The 20,209-nt window shown below is 42.3% G+C and overlaps 1 protein-coding gene and 1 long non-coding RNA gene across 3 annotated transcripts in view; one reads left to right on the top strand and one right to left on the bottom strand.

Annotated features, from left to right (window-relative positions):
• Positions 1 to 2,448, top strand: part of LOC146776043 (uncharacterized) — a 67,232-nt gene extending 64,784 nt beyond the window's left edge. The window contains exon 4 of the long non-coding RNA XR_014972316.1: positions 1,578 to 2,448. This is a non-coding gene — a long non-coding RNA (uncharacterized LOC146776043). The remainder of the gene's footprint in view (positions 1 to 1,577) is intronic.
• Positions 1 to 20,209, bottom strand: part of LOC146776042 (fatty acyl-CoA hydrolase precursor, medium chain-like) — a 762,376-nt gene that overhangs the window by 370,382 nt on the left and 371,785 nt on the right. The gene's annotated exons all lie outside the window — the stretch shown is intronic.

The raw sequence follows: 20,209 nt of genomic DNA, 5'->3' as shown, positions 1-20,209 counted from the left end.
CTATGGTCCCACAATACATAACCTCGAGTTACAGGTAGACAGATGGCTGCGTCTCTCCCACTCAGGTCGTGTGGCATTGATAAAAATGATACTTCTCCCAAGATTCTTGTACCTTTTTAACAATTTTCCGATCCCACTTCCTAATAGTATTTTTCTTACGCTGTCTTCTCACTTGATCTGACTAACATGTGGCGGCAAGAGGCCTAGGGTCAGTTGGGATGCCATGACACTGTCTTATGAAAGAGGGGGATTTGGGGTGCCTGATCTTCAAATGTATTACTTAGTAGCACAGTGCAGCTTTGCACATGCTTGGAATCATCCAGATGCTCGACTTCCCTATACTAGACCCGAGGCAGATCTAGCTCTACCTGAGACGCTATTCACAATATTACCCGAGGGGTTCCCCATAGACCCCTGTGACATTCAATCCATATCAACCACCAGCTCGGCATGGCGGAAGCTGGTTCGAATTACTGCCATGACTACACTTTATTGGCCGGATATTCCAATATTAAATAACCCATGGATCCCCATCATGCAAGAAAACTTAGTGCAACGCACATTAACTAAATTCTATATAAGTAAGATTGGGGAACTTTTTACTGGTGGCCCGGTTTTCTCAGGGTCAGAGGGGGATAGATTCAGCGAGGCCACTTTCATGGACTATTTCATTTTGAACCGGGTCCGGTCCGCACTCAGAGCTACTACTGCTGAATTTCCCCTTGAGTAAGCTGGCTTCTGCCTATTGACCACTGTGATTACCACCTCAGGAGGTGAAAAGTTGGTCTCTAGGCTGTACCGAATGTGTATGGCTAAAGTCTCCAACAAAGATGCTAAGATTCGAGAGGCATGGGAACCGGATTTGGGGCATCCAGCATCAGACCAGCACTGGAAATTTTGTTAAGCACAAATCAAACAAATCTCCTTAAACATTTGATACAGGTTACTGCATTTTAAATTCCTTTGGAGAGTTTACATGTCTCCAGAAAGAATACACAACATTGACCAAGATAGACCGCATTCATGCTGAAAATGCGGGGCTCTGCATGCTGATTTTTGCACATCTTGTATAGAACTGTGTTAAGACTGGGACTTACTGGTAATCAGTTTGCAATGAACTAACTAAGATGATAGGGATGGAGGTGACACCCACCCCTGACTCCGCTCTCCTGTGATGTGTGTTGGGTTTCCCCAAGAGTGTTTGTACATTCACTGCCATGGCTTTTTTGCTTGCAAAGAGAGAGATTGCTATTAAATGGGGCTGCAAAACTTTGCCTACGTCAAAAGCATGGCTTCAGAGTTTGGCCTATTGCAATACGAATAGCGAACTGTGTGCAGAAACCCAACTGCTGCCATCTTGCCCAAAACATATATAGGGGCCTTTCAAGGCCTATTTGGACAAATTGAAAACTTCCCCGGCCTCGCAACAGTTAGATGGTATTGTCCCCACTAGGGTGGGGTAGTGTGCACCACGGAGGGTGAAGCAATTTGATGTATTTACTGTTTGTGACATTATATTGTGTTGAAGGATGGTGAATTTTCCTAACCTTAACTGTTTTTTTTTTTTTTTTTTTTAGAGTTTTATATAGCGCAAACTTGACCCGCAACCGAATCAGGTATCAGAGCGCTCTACAGAGTACCAGTTACGTTACATGAGGACACACATTCATTTTTGTTAGGCACGGGGAGATTAAGTGATTTACCCAGAATCACAGGATGTTTAGCATCATTACCGAGACTCGAACCCAGCTCCCCAGGTCTGAGGTCGAGTTCCCTAGCCGTTAGGCCAACTCCTCTCACAAGGAGGTTTCAAGAGGGGCGGTCCCGAAGCTTGCAGGATTACATCAAAAGGTGCCTTGCTATCAGAGATAAACCGGATGAGCGGTTAACATGGATTAAAGTATATGTATTTTACTGTTCTTTGTAGTGCACTATAGTAACCATATGTATATTGATGTATACAGTGAGCAACAAATGTGAAATGTACTGTATTATGGAAATGGAAAAATAAAGTTGGGAAAAAAGTGAATTTTTCTCCTCGAACCAGCATCCTGCTGCTATCTTGCCTGAGTTTGGAATAAGAGGTGTGCCCTAACATTGAATAATAATTTATGCTACTGCATTACATTTCATAGATGTCTGGTTAATTTTGTGTAATTTCCTGAAATTTAGCAAATTTCACAAAAAACATTGCAGTTTTGCACATTCTTTAATTTGTCCTTTGTCGTACTGCTATGATCTATTGCCCATTAATGTGTACTGAGGGTTGGAATCTCATCTAGGTCCTCGTACGCTGGGTAATCCTAACATTCTGGTGGTCATCGATGACAGTACAATGTACAACTTTGGGCTGGGGGAATGTTTTGAATGTAAACTCAGTGAAGCCCAGCTATCTTTATGAGTTGTTGGTCTTCTGCTTGAACAGAATAAATACCTGAATAACTGTAATGGATTATGTGTGGTATTTATTACTTAGCATGTACCTTTGTGGTTTGCACTTCAATACCCTTCTATGTAGTAATCCAATTAGTTCATATCTGTAGTCTGATACGCTTCAGCCAAGAATGATTGGATTCAGACCAGCTATGGAGAATAATACAAACGTATCACTTGATTTACCCATCTTCTTAAAAAGGGTTTAGTAAACTATGCACTGTTGGTGTCCCGGTGTTAGTGAGTTTTAACTTAAATTCCTATACAAGTAAAGACTCTGTGAACAGCAGCTAGTGAGAGGCATGCGGGAATATGTTAGACATTAGTGTGGAAAACACACTCAGAGTTGTGTGACCAAAGTTCATCGCAGAGCATGGTTCAGGGAGAGGCTGTGAGGGAAACAGCCAATGAAGCCACTGGCTACCACTGGCCCAAATTAAACCCTGCACATGACTATACGTTGGGACACTAAGCGCTATGCATTTTGCAAAACCCTGCTACTCAGTTGGTATTTGATAGAGCAAGGACTCGTATAAAAGAGACTTGCTCAGATGCAATCCTCTCAAAATAACTTGTAATACCATAAAAATTATGTTTGTGAGTACTAACATGCACTATAATTCATACATTTAAGTTTAGGGGAAGCTTGCCTATGTGTCGTTCTAACAAGTAACCCGAGTGTGATTAAAAATGGCTGCTAACACGGGATTCTGTACTGCGCATGTGTCAACTACAGCTACGTAGTAATGACGAGCCTGTGCTTAGAGGAAATTTCTTGCAGCTGCGCAATGGTAATCAAAATGGCCGCTTGAAACTCACATGTAAAGCACCTGCTTCGTCTTGAACTAAAACCTGCATATTTACTAAAATGCTAATGCAAAAGATTTTTATAAGTATATGGGATTATAGTAGAGATAGGTGGTATACAGTGAAATCATTTTATTTTGAATTTAATATGTCTCTTTCTGACCTCTCTACTAGTTCGTATATGAGCCTTAAAGAGTGGGACTGAAGCCTATACTTCATGACACTGCCACGCAGGTGCAGTAATAGCAAGCCAGAAACCATGAAGTGATGCTTAAATTCTGTCCAAGGACGCCCTTGCTACATGTCCTGGGAAAGTTGGTGGACATCCGGCACCATGAATAAACCAGACTGTCAATGTATTCTTTTTATTGATAAAGATGTGAAATGTGGGTGGGAAATAAAGCTTGGGAAAATAAATTAATGGGCGGGAACATTAAACAAAGAACTAATGAAAATTATTAAATGGTGTGATGACCATTCCCCTTGCCTTGTCCAATCGGAATTAGGTGTTTCACGAAGTTGAAACATTTACAGGTGGTACATGAGCATAGAAAAGTATAATAGGTGTAGTTAGTTAGTTAGAACACACACGCTCACAGAGAGACCACATGAGAGACCGGGATGCTGTCCGAGAGCTGAACAGATATTGAAGAAGAATTGAATAGCAGACTTTGAGCCTAAACCTAATTAATTAGAAGAAGATCGCAGAAGAATCGAGGAGGAAGATAGTGTCAGAGAGGGGTGCGACGCAGACGTCGGATCTAGAAGAGGTCATCTATCCTGTCCCTGAATCCTGTCCTGAACCTTTGTCACCTGAGCTGTTCCAGGGGACCCATCCAGCTCCTTGGCCAAGGTAACCAGCCTAGGTAACTACAACTCTTTGTGGTATGTCATTGTACTCTCTCTTTATTTCTCCTCTCCAGGTGATGAAGGGGGTGTGCCCTATGCAAATGAGGAAATTCCTTTGACTCAGTTCCCGTGCCATATTACAGACATGGGCACAGTCAAAGAAGCCCTAAGAAGGCGCACTGACAGTGCGCCATTTAGAAGGTTGTGCACGGTCAGTGCTCCTCCTGACAGCAGCCCTCTGCAGGGGGTAAATGGGGTCCCATGGAGTCCCCAGACATCCGCCTGCAAGGGGATCTCTAATCCCCTTTGAAAGTGCAGGCAGGTGCTGCCTGCACTGTGAAAACATGGAGCAGCTGATCCGTGTTTTCACATGAATGCGCTGCCCCCAGGAAAGTGAAAGATCGCAGCTGCCGACAGGGAAGTGCATTCACCATAATGGGGTGCATTGGCATTGTTTGCGCCTGGTGCACCTTTTCAAGATGCACCCGGCGCACACAATGCCAATATGTAATATGCCCCAGGTGCCCAAGGAATGTAAGGCAGAGTGTTCAACCAGGACTGTATCACTGTTCCAATGTGCATGCGACAAACACAAAATGTTCCCAAGCCTGCCAAAGTAGACTGAAAGGGCAGTGTTTTACACTTCTAGTTCAATTTTTCTATTACTTCTAAAGGCAACGCCACCACTTCCCTTAAAGAGATCTGTAAGTCCCCCCTAAGGAAGACCTATGGAGCCCTATGGCAAGGAGCCATATATTATTAAGTAGGACATATTTTTTCCAATATGTCCTAGCAGCAACACTTCAAAATTGTTGTTTTGCTGTGCAAAGGTTAGTAGCCCTATTGTCTAACACAGGGTTAACAGGTGGCATGCCAGCCTGGCTTACCTCTGAATGGGACTATCTAACAAGGTCCACTAAGGTATCAAATTAATTGTGGCATTACATCTGACATGATGACCAGGCCAGATTTAAAGTCACTTTTAAAATTAGCAACTTTAAGAAAGTTGCCCCTTTGCACTCCAGCTAGTCCAGTGGCCTCACAAAGCCTCTGACACACTGATAGATTCTGAGGGAGACATGTGAACAACTCTCAGGCCCAGGACCAAAGCAGTTGCCGAAGAGCGAGGTGTTATCTCCTCTCCCAGGATGTCCACCAAGGGTGTTAGCCCAGAAGGCAAGCTTCACAGTGTAAGCCTCCTTTGATGGGCTGACCGTGAAAACACCCCTGAGCAGCAATCCATTTGTTCCTGCAGACAATTAGGAGAAAGAGCCAAGGCAAGGAAACCTGCACCCAAACTGTTTTTTTCCCTGGGCATGTAGCCCACTGGTAGCTACACATCTATTGTGGGCTACGCTGGTCCTGACGACCAAGAAAGGTTCATGCCATTTTGGAAGGGGCAAGAATCGGGCAATCTGGGATAGCTAGATGGCACACATCAAAGGAAACTCATCACTAGGTAGAAGGGGACCCAGTAGCCCATTGGCTAGTGACAGCATTGTCCCCTCAGGGCTTTCTCGTGGGATAAATATGGCACCCATGACCCTCAGTCCAAACTGGAAATATAGAGAGGGCCAAAGATTGACTGCCCTTGACCCACACAAGTAAATGCTGCAGCATTGAGAAGACTCCACCTGCTGCACTTGTGGGCTAGTGAGATTGGGATTCTGCCTGAGGCTCCTGATACAGGGAAAAGTTGACTTCCTGCCTTCACCCACAGCAGTGACTCCAAGGATCAGTCGGCTGACCCCTTGGAACCAGCTCCAGGGACACAATAGCTGAAACAGCCCAAACGTTGTTTTGTAGCTATCAGTCACCAGGCAAAACAAGAGATAAATCCGAGATAGCCAAAAGTTGCACCTGTGTCTGCTAGACACAGGAGTGCTATCACAACCTGGCTTCATTGCACCTAAGAGATACCGGCCCCAACCTAAGGTTTTACCTCCAACCGTTGTGCAGCAGGATCAGTAGTGCAGCACTGGCTGTTCAACAACTGCAATGTAGAGGATTTCAAGAGACCTCGATCTCCATGGCCAAAGTCGCACCATAATACTCTGGTGACCAGGTGTTTGTCCAAAGTCCTTTCTGGCTCCTAGACCATTTCCTTGACAAATTTGGTGCCCGACCCAGACCTGAGTACTCCCACTAACTCTTTAAAACTTTTTGCTGACCTAAGCTTGATTGCGGTTGCATTTAGAAGTGATCAAATCTTCTAAAATCTGTATTTCCAGAACCCCCTGGTGGATTTTGATGATCAAGGTCTTTAAAAATTCAATAAAATATGTTCTATTTTTATAAATTGCTGCTGTTTCTCTTTATTCATTTATTTATTTACTTTAAGTACTCATATGCGACAATCCAATAAAAGGCAATAGTTATGGTGTGATCAGGTTTTGGAATCGGACCTGGTACCCACATCATTCTGGATGTTCCTGTCCCTGTCCCTGTCACACCTACATCCTGCCTTTATTTAGAGGTAGTAGGGTTACCCCCACTTTACTTCTACATGGATTTGGGTGTCTTTAATCCTTGGACCGTTGACCTCATAGTGGGTTGGAATTATGAAGTACAGGGGGTTCCCAAGTACTAATTTTCTTTGCTGAACCATTGACGCAGTCCAACCTACTAAAACTCCTAGCCACCGTTAGCCAGGCTGCACAGGATGGTAAATTGCCAGTTAATGCATATTTCCCTACGTGCAATTACAATTAGAATTAAAAAAAGTTGCTCTAATGATTTCCTGTTCTTCTCAATAAAGCCAACATTATCCAAGATTCCAAAAATAATCAGAGAAAGGCTTACCTCTATCTTCTTTTTCAAAATAGCTGTCAATATCTTACCCACTTATAACCAATAAGCGTGAACACCTGGGCACTGCAAAAACATATGTACATCATCTGCTTTGGCCAATCCACATTTCGGGCAACAACTGACTTCCCCTTCTATTCTGGATAATTTCTTTGGGGACCAGTATACTCTATGTAAGGTTAAAAGATGATTCTTCTTTAATGGAGCATATTTAACAAACGACCATAGCATGTTCAAAGATACTTGCCACAGAGATGTTAAGCCAGCATCGCGTAGCTCATCTTTCCACTTTCCCTCCAGAGGTATGTTACAGCGGTATTCCTCCTGTACTAACATCCGGTACCATTTAGTGATTTTATTTTTGGTAGGGGGTTGCCGCATAGTGCCATCTCCCATTTATTCGGGCCGTTAAGTACTTGAATTTGAGCCCATCTTGTCAGTTGGAAATACTTAAATCTGGACAAATGATTATTTGTTTCCTTCGATAAGTGCTCCCAGGAGATTGCACCACGCTCATCCGTCAAGTGGCCCTATTTCTCCAATGCGGCTTCCATAAGTGACGTGGACAGTGAATCTTGTAAACACTCTGGAGTTCCAGGTGATTTACAAATTGGGGCCATACGGCTAAAATAAAGTAAGTCTGTTCTCCGATCTTGGATTCACAATTTACATGCTGTACTCAGAACCTTTAGGCAGATCAAAATTAGGGTACTCGTATTTAAACATGAAGAAACTCCCTTGTTCAACAAGGTCATGGGTCAGAGCTCCCTAGCATGGCCACCTTGATTGGTAATTTTTGTGTAGGAGAACTCTACAGTTTTTCCACTGAAAAGCCAAACAATATAACCGGATGTCTGGGAGGGCAAGTCCACCTGCAATTTTTTTCTTTTGATATTTTTTCAGGCAATTCTTGGATTTTTGCTAGCCCAAATAAAACTAATCAGATCACTTTGTAATTTCCAGAAACACTTTGCCTCGAAATGCAGCGGTAAAGCATTTAATATGAAGGTAAGCTTCGGGAGAATCATGATCTTTATCAAATTTACCCTGCCTATAATTGATAAAGGCAGGTGAGACCAAAGATGTAAGAGCCTCTTGGCCTCACTTAAGACTTTACGAAAACTAATCTAGGCCATTTTCTCCAGGTTATTGACCACCTGAACTCCTAAGTATCTTCTCTCTATTTTTACATTTTACTTCAAGATTGTACCCAATTGTACATTCCAAGCCAATATCCCAGTCTTTCCTTCATTGATCTGGTATCGAGTTACCTGTCAAAATGACTAATGAAAGATTTTTATCTATAGCCAAGTCTATGGCACACGTCATGAGTAAGGCCATTTATCTGTCTGCCCTTCATGAATCGTTTCTGAGAGGTCCCTATTAGATCTCCTAGTACAGTGTTGTTTCTCTTTATGTGTGTGATTTTCTTTTTCTGTTGTTTGGTGCTAATAAATGCTTTAAACTACGGACCTGCCAGACTCACAGTGGCGTGGCAGTGGCGGTCCAGCCACTGCCGCACTGGCAGTCCAAATGCCCCATTACAAGTTGCTTGGTTGGACCACCATTGCAACACCCCAACCACCAGGGGTTAGAGATCCCTGGAGGTGGCAGGGCAGTCTTAAGGGCAAAGTATTCTTGGCGGGACCACTGCGGTCCCACCAAGCATATTATGACTTTCCTCACCGTCAGCGGTCTCATGGAAGTTTTTCCTCTGTGACACTGCTGGCGGTCAGCGAAGAAAGGGGACCCTACAGGGACATCTGTGTCCACTCTGCATGGGGATGCATGCTGGGGGGCACATGTTGTGCCCCCCTGTGTGCATGCACCCCAGTTCCTGTACAGCATGAATATTATAGGGTATGCCATGCAGGAACCCTGTTTGGTGGTCCCATTGCAGTGAAGTTTTTAAAGGCACTGTCGTTGGACCACAACGCTGCCCGCCGGACCACAACGCTGCCCGCCAGACCACTTTTCAGTCATAATGTGGTGGGCAGATGGTGGTGAGTTTTGGCCGTGCGTGAGCATGGCGGTGGCGTGCCACCCATTCCTGAACCACCAAAACTCATAATCAGGCCCTAAGTTCTTTTGCCAAGTCTTACTGCTCGCAGCTACAGCTACCCAAGGTTGAGCTAAGGTTAAGTAAACAATACTGATTGGACCCAGGGCAGTATCTGTGCCACACAGCCATATCATGTAGTACACCTAGATCCTTACACTATGTCTTCTGACAAATTACTGCTTATTCTTTTAACATGGAAATTGGTGTTTACTTTTTTTCTTGTAGTGGTAGAGAAAGATTAAAAGAAAAAGATGTCATCGTTTTTAAATATACAACAAAATGTAAATACCTGCAAATTAACTTTACCAATATTTTAAAGTATATCCAAAGTTAAAAAACAAATCAAGACACATAATTTGGTGCTGCAGAATATTTGCAGAAACCCGCTTTTCAGACATTATATTCCATTGTACTAGTAAACTCACATGTCAATTTTGTGTCCATTTCAGTAGAAAATGTGCTGGCTTTAAATGACAGCATCATACTGCACCATGTTTTAAAACGTATTTGCAACAGAGTAATCCAAAATGAAATACTGACTACATAACACATCTTTACAACTCTCCTTCTGAATGGGAGTGTCTCATTTGCCATACTTGATCTTTGTGAAACACTTGGATTTTTCACATTCCCTATGACTTTAGTGATGTCACACTGATGGCAGCACCCCCACTCTGAACATTGTTCTGGCACCACTGTGAAGCCCTACTAACATATTAACTTGAAACCATCAAAAGATATAAAAATGGCAAATTTGTATCAAAAGCTAAAATTTATTAAAATATACCTTGGGTAAAAAAATGAGAAGGTCTGTTTAGATAACATTCAAAAGGGAAGGTAAAAGCCTATGGACCTTGCTCACAAAGCTATTTGCACATCTATGTTTAACTTATATTCACAAATTTATGAGGGCAATGGAAGGATGTGTGTGCATTCTAGGGTGTGTGCCCATGAGATTCGCTTCAGCCACCTCTATTAGGACTTTGAAGTATGCATTTCTAAAGGGATGCCCGAAGAAGAGAATGCGGTGGGCTGCAGACAAACCTATGGTCCAGACCTATATGGGGATTTGCCCGGTTGAAAGTCCAACACCATACTCAGTATGGGTGAGAGACTTACACCACAACTTTTTATTGATGAGGCTCAGTCTTTGAACGGTGCACTTCCTTGCTGCGTTTCTGTCACAAAGCACTTATTTTTCACAACTTCCTTTATGCCCTTGTGATGACCAATCTCCACAGACTACATTACATTTTATTCTATTTTATCAATTGTATTCGATGTTGAAGAAAAGCTATTTGCTTCCCATTCTTAGGGCAGCCAACATTCGTTACTGCAAAGCTGTTTTTATTTACCTGCAAACTTTACCCTCAGTCAAGATCTGCCTCTCTGCTGCCATGTATATTGATCGTGCTATTAAGCAGGGAGCTACAGTTTTTATATTCCTTTTATGGATTTTATATTTATTTTTATGATAGATCGTCATGTTCTTGATTGTGGTACTGACTGTCCTCAGTATGTCTGATTTTATGCTTAGATAACCCAGGGGGACATAGAGGCAGTTTTCTTCCAGGACATCTTTTGAGGTTTTTGTGCCTTTGATTTTATCTGAGGTCTGCAATATTTTACTTGACAATTGATGCTGTATTATTATTTATTTATTGCTAGGATTTGGGATGAGTATTTTTATTATACATATTGTTCTGCATTGTGCACTTTTATGGTTCAAATGAGCTGAAATAAAGTTTTATGATGATGATGAGAAGGACTCTTTAGATAACATTCAAAAGTGAAGGCAAAAGCTTCAGAAAAATTACTATGGACCTCACTCACAGAGCTATTTGTACATCTATGTTTAACTTATATTCACAAATAGTAGCATTTATGAGGGTAAGGGAAGGATTTGTGTGCATTCAAGGGCGTATGCCCATGAGATTCAGCCAATTCTGACAGCACAAATTTTAATCACTGAATTGTGATTTTAAAAATGATCACATGGAAAGGTAGCAGGTTTATCTCAAGCACCAAATACAACAAAGTCTGGCATGGCACCTCACTGAATAAACCTAATGTAAAATGTCTTTGAAGACCCACCCAAAAATAGAACAAAGTGAGAAAATAGTTAAGACAATGGGAATGTGGGGCATGTACATTTGTCCTTCATGGCTGTTATTTGTTGTGATGTCACTTTTGAACTGCAATTTTAAACCATGTACAACTGTTTAGAAATGGTCATTGGCCAACCACACGTGAGATGGCCGCTTACCACTTCAAAATGTGGCTAGTGTATACTTCAAAAGGTGTCCATCCATGGTTTAATACAGAAGCAATGCTAAAAGTAGCTAGATGTAAAGTCCCCTTTGTGCTGGGTGGAGACCTCAGTCATGCAGATTGGCTGTACGGGATTTGAAGCTTACTGACGTACCAAGCTTTTCAATAAGGTGTGTTAACATTTCCTAATACCGTTTTCCTGCCAATGTTAGAATCTACTCAGTTACCTGAAGGGCCTGTGGAATTTATGTGTGTCCTCTATTAGCCTTTGAGCCGATGTTGCTAAAACTAAACTCATCTACAGCTGATTTTCAGTCAATTGAATGCAAGATTGAGATTGAGATAAGCCAAAGGACAGATACTTGGGCAATCTCCCTTTTATGATCTTTTCAGACTTCTGCATTATGTGTGGTTTGATAAATATCTGAATAAATTGGGGATATTTACTTTTTTTAGCAATCAAATATATTCTCATCTTTCTGTGACATGTTAATACTGTTTTTGTCTGGTGACAACACAGATCAAACATCTTTTAAAAACCTTGGGTAGATGCATGATCATACATTTTGGTAAATGTAATTTCTAAGATCTGTAAATCCTGCATTACTTTAGCTGTGATACCAAAATGAGGACATATGGTATTACGGCTTGATTTTAAGTCTGCATGGGGATGATAATGGTATAGTGTGATATTATGGTGTGAGGTAGATTTAAAAGCATCCAGCAAACACTGGGACACTTGATCCAGGTAAGTTCTACTGCACACTGTTGCCCCCTTTGAATGATGGTGTGGGGTAAAAACAAAGGCAAAGCGGAATGTACACTGGCCTCAGTTAAACAACATTAATAGATATTACCAAAACCAAAGGCTAGGTAAAATATTAAAATAGATCCCAGATATATTATGAATAGGGTGCCACAAAAATAAAGAGAAAAAGAGAGCTGGACTATATCAACAAACAGGGATAGAAAAAATGGGACAATAAAACCAACTCCATACAATAAAGCAAATCCACAACAGCAAATGTGCCCTGTGATCTCTAGGGATTGAGTGACCAGGCCAGACATCACAATTACCTTACAATTCAATGCACTGAGAATTTTGCACATGGGTGAAGAAGTCCCAAAAACTTGGATGAATGGCAGAATGAAAGAAAATGTTGCTAACAAGTATTATTTGTCTAACGGTCAAGTTAGTAAATGGTCAAGTTTATGTTTACCCAAATTGAATTAAAAAAAATATCTAAAATTGTAACAAACTCAGTATTGGATCTTCTATTGGGAAAGTGGGAAATAAATGAGCCTCAGAAGTAAGGGAAGAGAAAGAAGCAAGTGCCATAGATAAAGTCAGAACCGTAATTAAAAATGGATCATGAGAGAAATGAAGAGAAATACAAGGAGCCGAATTATTGAGGTATGAAAAATGCTTAGTAGAAATGTGGGAAATTGAGTGTGGACAATCCATGCATGCACATACAAGAGAAAACAATACAGAAGGAACAGAGTAGAAGGGATACAATGGAATGCTCAATTTTCTTTCTTTCACAATCATCAGATTGTATTGTCAGTCAGTCAGTCAGTCAGAAGCTTTTATTATTGGTAAAAAACCATAAAAAGACATATATACAAATTTACAATAAAAAAAGCACGGTTACAACTAAAAACAAATATGTTTAAAAAATAATACATTGTGGTCCTGACACATAAGAAGTTCATAACAAAATCAAAAAAGGATTGTAAAATTTCCTTAGATACATTAAACAGGGCACAGCACTCCTAATGGTCAAACCTAAACTATAATATTTATAGAAGACTACATACATTACAGTATTTAAACTACTGCAAGAACAATAGTTTATGGACTTTCAGATTTTAATTTTTTACACCTCGAGTGCCACATAGACAAAAGAAATCTAGCAGTCGCAAACACTATCAGGGGGGTGGTATCATATTTGAGAATGCTAAATACCTCCCTGTAGTCCTTAAGCCCCCTAGACTTACAAAGATGAATGATCCATTTTGCTCTTGCCTTGCCGTAGAAGGCGTTTAAACTAAGGGTAAACCCAAAAAGTCGCTGGGACCTGGGTATCAGAACAGTAGAAAGGAAATGGTCCCAGAACAAAGGAGCTTGTAAAAGCCTAAACAGAATCAACAGTAATGAAAAATACAACAATGAAATAGCATCCAAGTGTTATTTAATCACACCTAGATGGGAACATATTAATGTAGAAAAAGATTCACAATATTCAATCAGTGTGGGGTGCCACGGGGTAAGGGAAGGGAGTGATGGATTGGGTAAGGTAATAGGATAAGTGACATGGAAAAACTTTTACTACTCGTACAAATCAATTGTTTGGCACGCAATATTGTGCCAATTAATTAGTATGAAATCCATTCACAGAGGAAAATAGATGATTTGACAAAAACCATATACGATCAGAGGAAACCAGTGCATATTGCACTATTGTCGGTATTGGCACAGTCTTATGTCGACGTTTCGACCCCAAAGCATAGGTAGGCGACTGAGGTCCTTACTGGCGGGGTCTTCCTCAGGACAAACAGATAGGTGGAGCAGAAGGGGAAGGCACCTAAAGAGACATTGGGTAAGTGTTAAAAACTGTGTCGAGTCCCAACTAAATTGACTTAGGGAGACTAGGTGAGCGAAAACATCGCCATAGTTACCATATTAGAAACAGGGCATCTAATCACTTGGAACGTGCGCGTCGGGGGGTGCAGGGCCTGGTGGGCTCCGAGGACTGTAGAGGGTGGAGTTCACCTGTAATGAATTTAAGGTGTCGTTGTAACCATCCATAAACGGGTCAAAAGGATTGGAAATTATTCAGAACAAAAAAGAAAAAATCTCACTTACTGGTGATGATCAAATCAACGAAGAGAAGTTATTAAATCCAACATCACACGCCGTGAAAGACATCGGTGTGACAAGTGAAATAAATCACGAAGGATGATGACCTCTATGAATAAAATGGGAAAGAGTACTGATTTAAAAAACAGATGGAAAACCCAACCTAGAGGATATTCAGCTAAGGACCTAATACCCTAATCTGTCAACAATAACAGCGATTAAATAGGGGGAAAGTCCGCACCTTGGTAAGTGGTGGGACATAGACTATATCGGTATTGCTGTACATTAATGAAAGTGATGACAGGAAGTTAAAAACTGTCTATCTGGAGAATACAAGTATGGTGAAGTCGCATCGTTTCCAGTATAACAATAAAGTGCACTTCGACAGAGCCGGTATGCATTTTCGTGAGGGAGTTAGAAAGCTAGGCAACTGAGTTTAGAAAAAGATGCCACGCAATGCTAAGTTGCTCGTAGCAAGAGAGTTTAACAGAACAGACGTTCCCATACCTTAAGCTGCTGTCATGGCCTGTCGTGCTCGCGGTTTCAAACAAAGCACTGGACCCGTTGGGAGAATTCACTGATAAGGACACGCCGTGCGCCGCGTGACGTTCAACCGGGCGCAGCAGCTCGATGCTAGCAGCGTCGGTGTAGTAGAAGAAAGACACCGTGAGTAGTTCTATGGGGAAGGAGGCAAAACGCTCGTTGACGACTAATGCGAAAAAATGGACATTAGTTCCGAGCACTCCAATGAATTAAAATAAGAGGCTAGATGGATGGTTACACATTAATTAAAAGTGTATTAAGAAAGGGGATCTCGATTAAGGCTTCTAGCATGAATGAAGCAGATCAGTCCATGGGCATGGGGGGACAGGGGGTGAGCAGACCTGCAGGGGGTACATCACAGTTGATCAGGCACATACGTAATTACAGACAATGATGAAAGAAACATATTCGAGCAAAAAGAAAACCTTTGCATTGATTGTAAACACACACGACGGCCTATGTGATTGATCATGAACCCGTTATACCATTGACAGTAAACAGAGTGTTAATGGATAGACATAGCATTTGGAACATAAATGTAGCATAGATGAATAACATGTTTCAAAGTAATTAAACAGCTAAATAGATTAAAGGTTCCATTCACAACAGAAGCGACCTAACAGCTGGATGGATCGAGATACAGTGGCCAACTAATTTCAGTTCCCTAGAATGGCTAATTGGGCATTACTCGGATCCTGTTCGTTCAGACCCATGTTGACAGTGTCAAAGCGAATCATCCATTTGGACTCCCTAATGGTGAGAATAGAAGATATGTTGCCACCCCTAGGGCCCAGTTCAGTCTTCTCCACCACAATCCATTGCATTTGCTCGGGGCTATGTCCTAGTTGATTGAAATGTTCAACTAGAGGTGCTCCGATCACATTACATCTTATTCTACTTTGGTGCTGTAGAATTCTCGCCTTGATTTTTTGTTGGGTTTGGCCAATATATAATTGGCCACATGGGCAGAGGATCCCATAAATGACGTTGGTCGAGTTACAATTGGTGTGTGAATGAAAAGTGATGGTTTGATGTTTGTAGACAAACTTTTTAGATTGAATGGTAGTTGGGCATGCCTTGCACGATCCGCACTTGAAATGACCTATAACGGGTGGTAGTTTCCAAATTGAGTGGATAGTTGGTGCAACCGGGTCCTCAAGGAAAGAATGTACCACATGGTCCTTGATGCTCATGGCTTTTCTGAAGGAATGCATCGGTAAATTCAGTTGATTGATCTCAGTTGATACAATGCCCCAATGTTTGTTAATTATCTTTTTCACGGCATTGCTTCTAGTTGAGAACGTTGTCACACATATCATCTTGTTGCTCGTTGGTGATGTAGCAGGATCTTTAGCTATGAGCAAATCATCACGTGGGTTGTACCAGGCCCTCTTCTGGGCCCTCTTAACCAAACGCTTCGGATAGCCCCTGGCAATTAGTCTGGCATTCAGGTCTTCCGACTCTGTCATGTAGTCCACTCGCTTAGTACAGTTCCTGCGGATCCGCAGGAACTGACCTACTGGGAGATTATCACGTAAACCACGTGGGTGGTAACTACTGTACCTCAACAGGGAATTCCGTTCGGTTGGCTTCCTGTATAGGGTGGTGAAAAGTTTGGCATCTTCGCTGAATATTTTCAAATCAAGAAATGGTATCTCCTGAGTGTTGGACTGAATGGTAAACTGGATGTCTTGGTCGCATCGGTTAAGCCACTCATGGAACAAATTAAGTTGGGGTATATCGCCGCTCCAGATCATCAATATATCATCGATATATCTCTTCCATAGATTAATGTGTCCAGAGAAGGGGTTGTTGTAGAGGACGAAACGCTTTTCAAAATCGTCCATATACAGGATCGCCAGGTCTGGGGCAAAGGCAGCCCCCATCGCCACTCCTTTCGTCTGTACGTAGTACTTTCCTTGGAAGTAAAAGAAATTCTTCCTCATAGCAATAGTCAAGAGGGCTATAATGAAGTCAGTAGGTACCCTCATCGGTGCTGGTCTGGAGTTCAAGACTTCTCTCATGACTTCCAAAGCGGGTTCCTGAGGAATACTGGTGTAAAGTGATACAATATCACAAGTCACGAGTATTTGCTCGCTGGAGTTGAAAGGTTGTTGATCCACTATGTTGATTACTTGCATAGTATCACGCAGGTACGTCTCTGTTTCCTCAGCTAACGGTTTTAGAAAAAAATCTATGTACTTGCATAGAGGTTCCAATAATGACCCACACCCCGATACAATAGGGCGCCCCGGTGGATGAAGAATGTCTTTATGTATCTTCGGTAGGGTGTAGATGGTCGGTAGTCGTGGGCATTTTTGGTTCAAGTACTCGAATTCCAGTTTGCTTATAAAACCGAGGTTAAAGGCTTCCGAAGTGATAAGAAGGATTTCACCCATCAAGTCCTTGGTGGGGTCGGATCTGAGCAAGGAATAGCTGACACCATCTTGCAGTTGTCTCAAAATTTCGGATTTATAGGCAGTCGTGTCCTGTATCACTATGGCTCCCCCCTTATCGGCAGACTTGATCACAATGTCCTTATTGTTTTTAAGGGTCACGAGTGCAGTTTTTTCAGATTTACTGGTGTTCGGTATAGTGTGTTTATATGTCGATAGTAAGGTATTGACATCATTCAGAACCATGTTCTCATACGCCAAAATCCTGCTACTCATGGCACTGGTCGGTGGAAAGAACTTAGATGGAGGCCTGAGTCCAGTGTGGGATTTAGAGGGATTATCCTCAGCATTTCTGAAAAAGTATCTGAGACGGATCTTACGAAAAAATCCATAAAGTTCTGTCTTGAGATTAAATGAATTGGGATGAGCCGTTGGTACGAATGATAGACCTTTTGAAAGAACAGCTTGTTCATCAGTGCTCAAATTGTATGCAGAAATGTTAACCACAGGGTTATTGTGGGGCTCTACCATCTGTACACTTTCCTCCTTGTTGAGATCTCTCCATGATTCTCCTGTTGGAAACGGACCTGTTTGGGGGTTGAGCCTCTGCCTCTGTCCCAATTCGTACTCGGTGGGTTCTGCTGGCCTCTCGATGGTCCTCTTGGCCAGTTGCCGCCTCGTCCTCGCGGGGGTCTCCATTGGCCTTCCCCTAAAAAAGGGAAATAACCTTGGGGGGGATACCAGTTATCACGATAGTTGTCACGGTAGTTGTAATCGTAGCTCGGACCCTGGACCTCCGGGTCACTGTCTGAGCTCACAGTGGAGTCAGAAAAATTGGTGTAATTCCTCCTGCCTCTAAAGGCACCTCTGCCTCATCCTGTAAAACGTCCCGAATTGTCTTGCTTGTAATAATCCTCGTTAAGGTAGGGGTACGTATTCTTTTTCTCATAGAACCTGATATCCTTGGAGAGTTTATCCAGCTTCTTGTTCTGCGTAGTTGTTTCAAAGTCTTTTAATGATTTGGTGAGATTCTCCAGGGCACTTTTAGCGTTGATCAGGGAAGAATCTCCTGAGATCTCTTGTTTCAGAGCAGCGATTTCTCTCATCAAAGCTTGGACCTGTTCTGCCGCTGTCTCCACTCCTAGAACCATCCAATGTCGCGAAGCATTGTTTGCAATGAAGCTGAAGCCTTCTTTAAATTTAGGTATGTCAATGAAGATGGCAGGTTCATTTTTAATCTGTAGTCCAACCGGTATTATGCTAGCCTGTAAATATTTGGTGAGCAGATGGCCATGAAGTTTAGTGCGGATAAGTTTCTTTTCTAGGCGTTCAAGTTGTGCTATTTTATCGTTGAGCGTGAAGTCAATATTTGGTGTGTCGGATGACAGAAAAAGATTTCTAGGATCCTGTAGCAGCTGGTTGATATAATCCTCAGTATAGGAAAGGGTTTCGCTCTCCACCATTTTCTTTACAGAAGGAGATATCACATAAAATACCTCGCAGGTATGCACCTGCACATGAAAGCGTTTAAACTAAGGGTAAACCCAAAAAGTCGCTGGGACCTGGGTATCAGAACAGTAGAAAGGAAATGGTCCCAGAACAAAGGAGCTTGTAAAAGCCTAAACAGAATCAACAGTAATGAAAAATACAACAATGAAATAGCATTCCTCTGATCGTATATGGTTTTTGTCAAATCATCTATTTTCCTCTGTGAATGGATTTCATACTAATTAATTGGCACAATATTGCGTGCCAAACAATTGATTTGTACGAGTAGTAAAAGTTTTTCCATGTCACTTATCCTATTACCTTACCCAATCCATCACTCCCTTCCCTTACCCCGTGGCACCCCACACTGATTGAATATTGTGAATCTTTTTCTACATTAATATGTTCCCATCTAGGTGTGATTAAATAACACTTGGATGCTATTTCATTGTTGTATTTTTCATTACTGTTGATCGTTGCCGTAGAAGGGGCAGAAGAGCAAGACATGCAAATCTGTCTCTCTACCACACGCACAACCTGGGCAGGAACTCGTGGTATATAGGGCGTTTAACCACTTATGTGTTACGCCCCTAAGAGGCAATGAACCATGTCTAAACTGAATAAGTAGTTTCTTGGCCGGGGAGGCTGGATATCATCCAAAAATTTCTCAAAATGAGGATGGACTTTGATATCCAAAAAGGTGTCAGTCAGCCTACCCGTAAAAGAGTTTGTTGTTATATATTCCATACGGTAGCGCTTGAAAGCCATACTCAGAAATTTCTTGGAGTACAGGGCACAGGTCTCCTCGGGGGACGACCACATGTCCCTCCTACCTAGAGCATAACAAAGTTGCTTGATGTAGTTTAGCCACGGAATTTTTCCCTTCCTCCCCCTGGACAAAAGGTCCCCTGGGTCCTCCCTGTAGCTGGAGAGCTCAGGGGTCGACCAAAAGTGTCACCAATACAGGAGGGGGCGATTTGAGACCATCTCCTGAATGGGAACCAAGCCCAGATCCAACCGAAGAGGGGTCAAGGGGGTACTCATAGGGAATCTCAAAAGGTCCCTAATAAAACTATTCTCAGTGAGAGATAGGGGGGCAGCACTGACGTGACCCCATAACTCTGCACAGTAAAGTGCTTCCCCTCTCGCCTGGGTTTTATAAATTTCCATGGGCGGACTCAACAGCTTAGAAGAGGTGTCATTAAAAACTTTTAAAATACCGCCAGTTAATTGGGCCAGCTTCAGGTTAGCCTTAACCATATGAGATCCCCAATCCATTCGATCATTTAATGTAACCCCCAAATAATCGAAGGTGGGCACTCGGTCCAAAGCAGTTCCATCCAAGTGAGGGAGGGGACAATTGGCTAAATTGATGTTATAAACCATAAACTTAGTTTTAGAAAGGTTAATCTCCAAGTTCCTCAGTCTACAAAAGGAGCAAAACGCCTCTAATGTGCGCTGTATACCTGTAGATGATTTTGACAATAAGAGGGTATCATCAGCGAACATTAGGGCAGGTATCTTCCGCCCCGCTACACTTGGAGAGTCCAGATCTCTTGCTCCATATAGGTGGTCTATCAACCCGTTTAGGGAGAGCAAGAAGAGCGTGGGGGCCAAAACGCACCCCTGCCTTACTCCCTTTTCCACCGGGAACGGAGCTGACAGCTCCCCATACCTCCCAAATCTCAC

This window comes from Triturus cristatus, chromosome 12 (genome assembly GCF_964204655.1).
Source record: "Triturus cristatus chromosome 12, aTriCri1.1, whole genome shotgun sequence".
Lineage (NCBI taxonomy): Eukaryota > Metazoa > Chordata > Amphibia > Caudata > Salamandridae > Triturus > Triturus cristatus.
The sequence above is the reverse complement of the archived record's forward strand: the minus strand, read 5'-3'. Positions and strand labels throughout refer to the sequence as shown.